Genomic DNA, 10,586 nt, shown 5'->3' on the forward strand with positions numbered 1-10,586 from the left:
CGGTGTCAAAATTGTCAGCAAGTAATGTACGAGCATCAGAGGCCTGGTGGTTTGCTTCAGAGGTTAGAGATTCCTGAGTGGAAGTGGGAGCGTATCACTATGGATTTTTTTGTTGGACTCCCACGGACTCAGAAGAAGTTCGACACGATATGGGTCATTGTGGACAGGCTGACCAAGTCGGCACATTTCATTCCAGTGGCATTCACCTATTCTTCAGAGCGGTTAGCTGAGATCTACATCTGCGAGATCGTCCGTCTTCACGGTGTGCCAGTGTCTATCATTTCTGATCGAGGTACGCAGTTTACCTCGCACTTCCAAGGGGCCGTACAGCATGAGTTGGGCACATAGGTTGAGTTGAGTACAGCATTTCATCTCCAGACGGATGGGCAGTCCGAGCGCACTATTCAGATATTGGAGGATATGCTTCGCACTTGCGTTATGGATTTGGGGGTTCTTGGGATCAGTTCTTACCGCTTGCGGAGTTTGCCTACAATAACACCTACCAGTCGAGCATTCAGATGACTACCTATGAGGCATTATACTGGAGGCGATGTTGTTCGCCAATTGGATGGTTCGAGCCGGGGGAGGCTCGATTGTTGGGTACAGATTTGGTACAGGATGCTTTGGATAAGGTCAAGATTATTTAGGATTGCCTTTGCACCGCTCGGTCTAGGTAGAAGAGTTATGCCGACCGTAGAGTTCGTGATGTTGCATTTATGGTTGGTGAGAGGGTATTGCTCCGGGTTTCACCCATGAAGGGTGTGATGAGGTTCGGAAAGAAGGGCAAGTTGAGCCCTAAGTATATCAGACCCTTTGAGATTCTTGAGAGAGTGGGTGAGGTGGCCTACAAGCTCACATTGCCACCTAGTTTATTAGCAGTCCATCTGGTGTTCCATGTGTCCATGCTCCGGAAGTATCACAGTGATCCATCCCTTGTGTTAGATTTCAGCTCAGTCCAATTGGACAAGGATTTGACTTATGAGGAGGATTCGGTGGCTATTTAAGCCCGACAGGTCCGACAATTGAGGTCTAAGAGTGATCCTTCAGTTCGAGTGCAGTGGAGAGGTCAGCCGATCGAGGCAGCCACGTGGGAGTCCGAGTCGGACATGCAGAGTAGATATCCACACCTTTTCACCAGTTCAGGTACTTTTCTATGTCCGTTCGAGGATGAACATTTGTTTTAGAGATGTAGAATGTGATGACCCGATAGGTCATTTATAGCTTTACCCTTCATTTCTGTGTTCCGAGACCTCCTATAGATCAGTTTAGCCTTCCTCAATTTGCGTGCACATTCCGTGTTCTTTTTTCGCAAGGTTTTTATGAGAAAATTGATTAAAGTGTGAAATCGTACCTTAAAACTCATTTGCGTTGACTTCGGTCAACGTTTTGAGCAAACGGACCCGGATCAGTATTTTGACGGTCCCGGTAGGTCCGTATCATGATTTGGGACTTAGGCGTATGCCCAGAATTAAATTTGGAAGTCCCTAGCCCGATTTAACGTAATTTGTTGAAAACTAAAAATCTAAAGGTTTAAAGAATTTTTAAGTTTGACTATAAGTTGACTTTGTTACTATCGGGTTCGAATTTCGATTCTGAAACTTGGTATAAGTTCATTACAGTATTTTATGACTTGTCTGCAAAAATTTGGTACGAAACGGAGTTGATTTGACGTGATTCGTACGTCCGGTTGAAAAACTGCATGTTCTTAAGTTTCATTAAAATTTTCATTCGGTTTGGTGTCTGATTCATAGTTCTAGGTGTTATTTTGGTATTTTGATCACGCGAGTGAGTTCGTATGATGTTTTTGGACTTATGTACATGTTTGTTTTGGAGGCCCAAGGGCTCAGGTGAGTTTCGGATAAGCTACGGAGTGATTATGGACTTAGAAGAATAGCTAATGCATGTTTGTTTCTCATGCTGGACTGGAGATCTCGCATTTGTGAGGTCTGGCTCGCAAATGCGAGCCTCGCTTTTGCTAACAGTGAGTCGCATTTGCGAGCATGGGCTGGGATAGGAAAAGTTCGCATTTGCGGACTCTGTATCTTCGTAGTTGCGGAGGTTTTGGTCGCAATTGCGACCACTGACTTACTTGGTACTGCTTCGCTTTTGCAACGGATTGTTCGCATTTGCGGACAGCCTTGGTTTGCATTTGCGATAAAATTGTCGCATTTGTGACGACAACAGGCTCAGTGACCTTTTCGCATTTGTGAAGGGTTGATCGCTTTTGCGATCATCGCAATTGCGAACTATATGTCGCAATTGCGTTAACTGCAGTTGGGTAAAAGAGGGAAAAACGGGATTTAGCTCATTTCTTTTAAACTCTCAACCCTAGACACCCTAGAGGCGATTTTCCCAAGAGATTGTCTTCTTAAATTTATTGGTAGGTGACTTTAATCTATTTCTTTTCAATAACCCATTATATTTCATAAGTTTTAAACATCAAATCTAGGATTTTCATGGTAGAAATTAGGGATTTGGGTAGAATTAGGGATTTTTGCAAATTTGGGATTTAGACCTCGAGTTGAGGTCGGATTTTAAAACTAATTACATAATCGGGCTTGGTGGTAAATGGGTGATTGGATTTTGGTCCGAATCTCGGGTTTTGGCCAAGCGGGCCCTGTTGACGTTTTTCAAAATCATTAAAGATTTAATATTTTTCACTCATGGGTAGTTTCTAAAGCTTATTTTGCATTTTTTGAACCATATTTGGTTAGAGTCGATTGGTTTGGAGGCGGATTTTAGAGGAAAGGCCCCGGTTGAGCTTTGAGTTGATTGCGGAGCGAGGTAAGTGTCGTGGTTAACCTTGACTTGAGGGATTAGGACTTGTTTTCCTATTTTCTACGTGATTAACGTGTGGGTATAATGTATATGTGAAATGACGAGCATTTATGCGTTGTTGGGGGATAAAGCACGCGAGTGTACTTGTTTCCTTGTGATTTATTGCCTTTTTATTTATGATATCCATTCTTAGATTAGATTATTACTTATTTGATCATTCCTTCCATAATTATTGCTTAATTAGTAATGGTTGAGTATTTTGGAAGTTGAGGTTTGGTATCTTGGAATCATATTTGACGTAAAGCACATCCTCCGCATTATTTATCTCCCGAATTTATATTATCTTTACTACATGGTAAGGGAGAGTGTTAAAGCACGAAGAGTGATGCCATGCCATTTCATTATCATTTACTGATGAATACATAGTGAGGAAGAGAATTAAAGCACGAAGGGTGATGCCGTGCCATCTATATCATTCATTCATTGTTACATTGTGAGGTCGAGAGTAAAAGCATGAAGGGTGATGCCGTGCCATTCTTCCCAATTATTCATTGATACATGGGCAAATTGAGAGTAAAAGTATGAAGGGTGATACTGTGCCATTTCATTTTACTTATGCCATCATTTCATGGTAAGGATGAGAGTAAAAGTACGAAGGGTGATGCAGTGCCATCTTTATACCGTATGTTTATTTGTCTTCATTAGTTGAAGAGTTATTTGGCTATCTTGTGATGTCATATCTGTCATAGTTATCGTATATTTTCCCCCTTCGCATGTCCCCTCCCAATTGTACATTGTTAAATCTTTGTTTTGTTGTTGTTGTACATATATACATATTTGTACATGTTTAATTACGTGAGTTTCCTATCATAGCCTCGTCACTACCTCGTCGAGGTTAGGCTCGACACTTACGGAGTACATTGGGTCGGTTGTACTCATACTACACTTCTGCACTTCTTGTGTAGATTTTGGTATTGGTCCCAGCGGTGTGTGAGGTGCGTCAGCTCGGATCATTGCATATGGAGACTTGAAGTAGATTTGCTCGCGTCCGCAGACCTTGGAGTCCCCTTCCTCTTCCCTCTTTTACTGTTCATTTCATTCGAAACAGTTGTATTTATTTCAGACTCTGTTTGTAGAATTTCTAGTAGCTCGTGTACTCGTGACTCCGAATCTTTGGGAGTAGATACTATTACATGAATTATGCTGGTGTTATATTAGATAGAGTTCCTATCTCTCATTATTTATCATCACCTTGTTTAAACTGTTAAAATTTGGCTAATCAACTATCTCACGTCGTCTTGCCTAACAAGTGGATGTTAGGCGCCATCACGACCCCGAGGTTGTGATTCTGGGTCGTGACAGAAATAAATACTTCATCTGTTCGAAGTTTACATAAACATATTAGGAAAATCTAAAGCTACCTAGGACAAGTGGCAGTTATAACCGGAACGCAGGTACATCTTCGATGCCAACTCCCGCCATACACAGCAACTCTCGCTCCAAAATTTTCACGCAAGGTGCAAAAGTATAGTATGAATAGAACTGACCCCATGTACCCAGTAAGTATCTTTTCTAACCTCGGTGACGTAGTGATGAAGCTTTTTAGTTAAAAGATACTCACTGATATAACATGTGCACTAGACTAGCAATAGAAACGATACTAGAACATAATAGAAAAGAGTAAAAGAACAAATATACGAAGCGGTAAATGATTACTAGAAGAAATCACAGTCAATATCTCTCAAAGAGAGAAACGAAGAATCGAGTCGGACAGGACGTGCACGGCCTAATGTGCGAGCACCTTCCCAGGTGCGCAGCCGCGCACGTCCTGTCTGGGAAAAGTCCTATTTCATGAAGGAGGAGGTGTGTTTGTTTGGGCCCGACCCTACTTAGTATATATACATGGAAAAATGGTATTTTGAAGACTTTTGACATAATCTAGACCTAAGGAAGCTAAGGAGAAGTTGGAGAAGCAAGAGCACAAGGATTTCACCATTCAATCCTCACTCAAGACAAGGGTTTGGATTGTTTTATGTTTTCCTTTAACTTAAACTTATTTGTGATGAATTTCTCCATATCTATGGAGTAATTATTCTTTAGGTATTGATGGATTTGGTGTTTTGAAAATTGTTTGTGGATATTAACTCTAGTTTTTATGTATTGAATTGTTTTGGATATTTTATTTGTTGCATATATATTCACATGTTTATGTAATCGAAAGAGGCATAACTTGTGATATTTTTGCATTATCTTGTTGGTTGAATTCATTGATTCTTCTTAGTAATCAAAAGAGGCTAGTTGAATTATTGTTTAGACCTAGTTAGGAGAATAAGCAAAAGAGGTTCGCTTACAAACCAATCCACTACGAGTTCTTGCATATCTTCACCGAGCTTAACTTAGTTCATATTGTGAGGTTGAGACTTAATCGAGATAGGAGTTTCTACTGAACATTCGACTAATAACAGAGTGAATTCGAGAGACTCACTTGAACCTTAGAAGTGAATTAACTAGAGTTAAATCCCAGATAAGTATCTTGCACTTATCCAATCAACCCTTATTTTCTCCCATTGATAGCTTCTTTGCTTACTCTTGTTGCGATTGTCATTAGCCAGTAGTTTAGACTTTTAGTTAATTTTAGTTTTAATCAAACAAAATCTAAATTGTTGATCATCTTGGATAGTAATCAAGTTATAAACTATAAAAATACTGTTTAACTCCAATCCCTATGAATACGATATTAAATTATACTATATTCGACTAGCGAGCATATTTAAGTGTGTGTTTTGCGCTCGTCAATTTTGTCATCGTTGCCGGGGATTGGCAATTAATAGTGTTTGAAATAGTTTGCGGTGCTAATTCAAGAATTTTTCTTTTTATTTTGTTTTTCTCTTTTTACGTTTGGTGTTACTTGACTATGCACAGGCTACAGGTTAGATTGGTGCATGACTCGATCCTCTGGGAAGGAAGTGCTACCTTACGAACCAGAAATTGAGAAGCAACTGTGACAACTGAGAAAGGAAATAAATCTCCCCGAGAATACAGAGAAGGTTGAGCAATCTTCAACCAAGGAAGTTATAGCGGGAGATGAAGATAATGTTGATTTGGCTGCAAGAGAGGCAGCTCAGCAAAGAGAAAAAGCTGCACGAGATGCTGAGGAGACAGCTCTTCAAAATGCGCAATGTGTCTATGAGGAGGAGAGGCTCAGCGAATTGCTCAGAATCTACCTTTGGGTGCAGACAAATTCGGAAATATAGCTCCCGGTGTTGGGAGACACCTTGGCGATTATGCCAAACCGGTTTACAACCAAGGCTTATCGAGTGTGAGACCGCTTCCTATTGCAGCTAACAATTTTGAGTTAAAGAATGGGTTGCTTCACACCCTTCAAAATAGTTGTGTCTTCAGAGGAAAGATGAACGAAGATCCAAACAATCATCTGATGGACTTCGAGGAGATTATGAACACCTTTCAATACAATGGTGTGTCACAAGAGGCAGTTTACTTAAGGGCATTCCCCTTCACACTCAAAGATGATGCAAAGCACTGGCTTCGAAGCTTGCCTAATGGATCGATTAGAATATGGGATGAGATGACCAGAAAATTTCTTGACAAATATTTCTCATCAGCTAAGACAGGCAAGTTTAGAAGAGAAATCCATAACTTTTGCTAGAACGAAACTGAAACTATGTTTGAAGCTTGGGAGAGGTTTAAGGAGATAGTGCGAAAGTGTCAACATAGTGAAATTGAACTCTGGATGCAACTCCAGGATTTTTGGGATGGATTGACACCGGCCTCACGCAGAATATTGAGCAATGCAGCTGGAGGTCCGTTGATGAAAAAGACTCCAGAGGAGATAGTCACAATTCTAAATGAGTTATCTAAAGACGCAAATCAGTGGCCCTCTGAGATTACTGAAAGAAGAAGATCGACTGGTGTTCACCAAGTTGGTGCTAACACATCTGTGCAGGTACAACTTGATGCCATGGCAAAAGAGATAAGGAAGCTGACCTTAGCGTCAATACAGAGTAAGGATCACACAGGTTGTGATATATGTCGAAGAGGGCACCTATGATGACCCAATATGTCATTTTAAATTTTAAATATTCATTTTTGTATTCTGAGACCTCAAAAAATATTATTCAGCATTCCTCGACTTGTGTGCATAGTCCATAAATTTTTCCGAAAAGTTTTTATATGAAAAATTGATTAAAATATGAAATAGAGCTTTAAAACTCAACTAAGTTGACTTCGGTTAACGTTTTAAGCCAACGGACCCGGATCAGTATTGTAACTGTTGTGGTAGGTCCGTATTGTGATTTGGACTTGGGCGTATGCCCGAAATCGAATTCGAAGGTCCCTAGCTCAAATTATCGGCATTTAACGGAAACTAAAAATTTAAAGGTTTAAGAATTCCTAAATTTGGTCATAATTGGGTTTTTTTATACCGCGTCCCGATTTAGATTTCGAGAGTTTGATCGGCTTCGTAACAATATTTATGACTTATGTACAAAATTTGAAGTTATTCCGAGGTACGTAGGCACGTTTTCCGTTAGTTTTTAAAAAAAAAATAAAAGGTTTGACCGAAGATTTGATTTTTGAGCAAACGACCCTGGAATGGAATTTTGATAATTCAAATAACTTTGTATGGTGATTTCGGACCTATGCACATGTTCGGATTTTGATTTGGAAGTCCGTAGGACAATTCGGCGCATTTTGGTGAAAGTTGGAAAATAATAGATTTTTGGAATATTTGACCGGGAGTTGACTTTATTAATATCTGAGTTGGAATTTGATTCTGGAAATTGTAACAGCTTCATTATGTCATTTATGACTTGCATACAAAATTTGAATTCATTCCGAATTGATTTGGCATGTTTTGGCGCAAGTTATAGAATTGAAAATTTCATAAACTCACAAGTCCGAATCGACTCGTGATTTGTAGTTTCGCCGTTGTTATGTGTGATTTGAGGCCTCGAGTAGGTCCATAATATGTTTTGAGACTTGTTGGTGTGTTCGGACGTGGTCCTGAAGGGCTTGGGTGAGTTTCGGAGTGGTTTCAGATCATTTTTAGGTCATTTTTAACTGCTAGTTTTTGACAGCAATGTGCGAAATTTCTGATGCGCAGAGCTGACTTTGAAAGTTTATATCTCGCAATTTATAATGAATCTTGAAATTATCGAAACATAAAAGTTGTAGCTCTTTGATTCTAGTTTCCATAAAGATAAACCATTCATCATTTGGATATTTGTATAGAAAGTTATGATCAATTGACTGAAGGCTGGTAATACAGTTTTTGTTTGCCTGGCAGTGTGCATCGCCAGAAATTTCTAATGCACAGGGCCGATTTTGGAAGCTTATATCTCGCAATCTATACGGAATCTGAAAATTATCAAAACATGAAAGTTATAGCCCTTTGATTCTTGTTTCTAGAAAGATAAACCATTTATTATTTAGACATTTGTACATAAAGTTATGATCGATTGACTGAAGGCTGGTACCGCAATTTGTGGGTTGAAAAGTTTGAGACAAGTCGAATCTGAGAGATGCGACTTGCTTAGACAGAATATATATGTCCGGAGTCCGACATTTTTGTTCATTTTTAGAGTTTTAGACCTCAGTTTAGGCCGATTTCAGAGGCATTTTTCACGCGTTTGAGTTGGGTAAGTATTCTTTATCCGAAACTAGTTATATTTCATGATTCCGTACTCATTTACATCATGAATCCGTGAATTTATGGAAGAAAAAATAGATTTTTTTAAAATCCTCCAAAAAAAAGAAATTTAAGATTTGAAAGCCAATCTGATGTCGGAATTCGATAATTTTTATATGGTTGAACTCATATCGGAGCGTGTGTTCGGATTTTATGAGTTTTTCGGGATTCGAGACGTGGGTCCCACTATCGGTTTTTGAAATGAATTTTGAATTTTAATCCGGAAAATTAGTAATTTCATATAAAATTAATTCCTACGATTCGTGTTGAGAATATTGAATTGTTTGTGACTAGATTTGAAACTTTCAGACATTAATTCGCGAGGCAAAAGTTTATTGGAATCTTGAATTTGGTTGCGAAGTGAGGTAAGTGTCGTGGTTAACCTTGACTTGAGGGAATAGAACCCTTGAATTATTGTTACGTGAATTTCATGTGTAATGACGTATAGGCGAGGTGACGAGTGCCTATACGTCGTCAAATTGATTGTTTGCACATTTATCTGAAAATCATAAATTATTTTAAATTATTAATTAATTATTATATTAATTATTTCTCTCATATTCCTTGCTCAATATTATACCTTGAATCCATGCTATATTTGCTACATGCTTATTTGATTTATGTGACTTAATTGTTACTTAACATTTAGCATACTAAATATTAAATTACCTATTTCCTCCTTACTTCCACAATTAATTGCTACTTATCATCACTTATTTCTAAATAAATCATAATTATTATATGTTTGTTGTCATACAATTTCATATTAATTGTTGCATTTATTGGAATAATTTCTTTTATAAGAATTGGTAAATTATATTATTGAGGAGTGGGTTGCACGCCACAACCGAAATGAAAGTGAATATATTGGAGGAGCGGGTTGCACGCCGCAACAGAAATGAAAGTGAATATATTGGAGGAGCGGGTTGCATGCCGCAACAGATATGATTGAAAAGATATATTGTGGGATCGGGTTGCACGCAACAACGAAATTGAATATGAATATATTGTGGGATCGGGTTGCACGCCACAACGGAAAGTGATTTAAGTAATAATTGGTTATGACTGCCGAGTTGGCTTGATTGTTGATATGATTTACCAGTTTAATTTATATTCATGTTCTCCTATATTGTTATTATTATTATTATTGCATACAGGTTAATGTAATTGACTTGCCTTAGACTCGTCACTACTTTGTCGAGGTTAGGCTCGGCATTTACTGGGTACATAGGGTCGATTGTACTCATACTACACTCTGCACTTCTTGTGCAGATACCGGAGTTGGTCCCAGCGGCGTACAGTAGATTTGCTCGGATTCAGCTATCCACAGGAGACTTGAGGTATAGCTACACGGTGTTCGCAGCTCTGAAGTCCCTATCTACTTTATTTTAGCTGTGTATTTCTGTCAGACGGCTTTATTTTCATTCAGTCCCTTATTTGTATTATTATAGTAGCTCGTGCACTTGTGACACCAATTCTGGAATGGTATTTAGACATCGCTATTATTATGGTTTACTCACTTTATTTCAGATTTTATTCGAGTTATAAGTTTATTTATTATTAATTAAATTAAATTGTTAAAAAAATAGTTAAAATTATTCTAATGTTGGCCTGCCTAGCAAGTGAAATGTTAGGCGCCATCACAGTCCCGAAGGTGGGGATTTCGGGTCGTGACAAGTTGGTATCAGAGCACTAGGTTACATAAGTCTCACGAGTCATGAGCAAGCTTAGGAGAGTCTGAAGGATCGGTACGGAGACGTCTGTACTTATCTTCTAGAGGCTATGGAGTTTAGGAACAATTTCACTTCTATTCTACTATGTCGTGCAATTTTATTCTATCATTGACGATTGAACTCTTCTATTCTTGTCCTCTCGGAGATGGCGAGAACACGCACTGCGTCTACAGCCGGACAGGAGCCAAAGCCCCCAATGACATCTATGAGTAGGGGCAGAGGCCGAGGTCGCGCCAGAGGCCGAGGTAGAGGCAGAGGCAGAGCTCAATCTAGAGCTCGAGCAGCAGCACCTGTTGTAGAACCTCAAGTAGATTTAGAAGCGGAGGTTCCAGCTCAGATGGTACCTGTTGGACCAGTTCAGGTTCTGG

The 10,586-nt window shown here is 39.1% G+C and overlaps 1 non-coding gene across 1 annotated transcript; it reads right to left on the reverse strand.

The window, feature by feature from the left end:
• Positions 1 to 6,412: 6,412 nt before the first annotated feature.
• LOC117274147 (small nucleolar RNA R71) lies at positions 6,413 to 6,519 on the reverse strand. The gene has a single exon (XR_004504228.1). It is a non-coding gene; the product is annotated as a small nucleolar RNA R71 (small nucleolar RNA).
• Positions 6,520 to 10,586: the final 4,067 nt, after the last annotated feature.

The sequence above is a fragment of the Nicotiana tomentosiformis genome, chromosome 4 (genome assembly GCF_000390325.3).
Source record: "Nicotiana tomentosiformis chromosome 4, ASM39032v3, whole genome shotgun sequence".
Taxonomy (NCBI): Eukaryota; Viridiplantae; Streptophyta; class Magnoliopsida; order Solanales; family Solanaceae; genus Nicotiana; species Nicotiana tomentosiformis.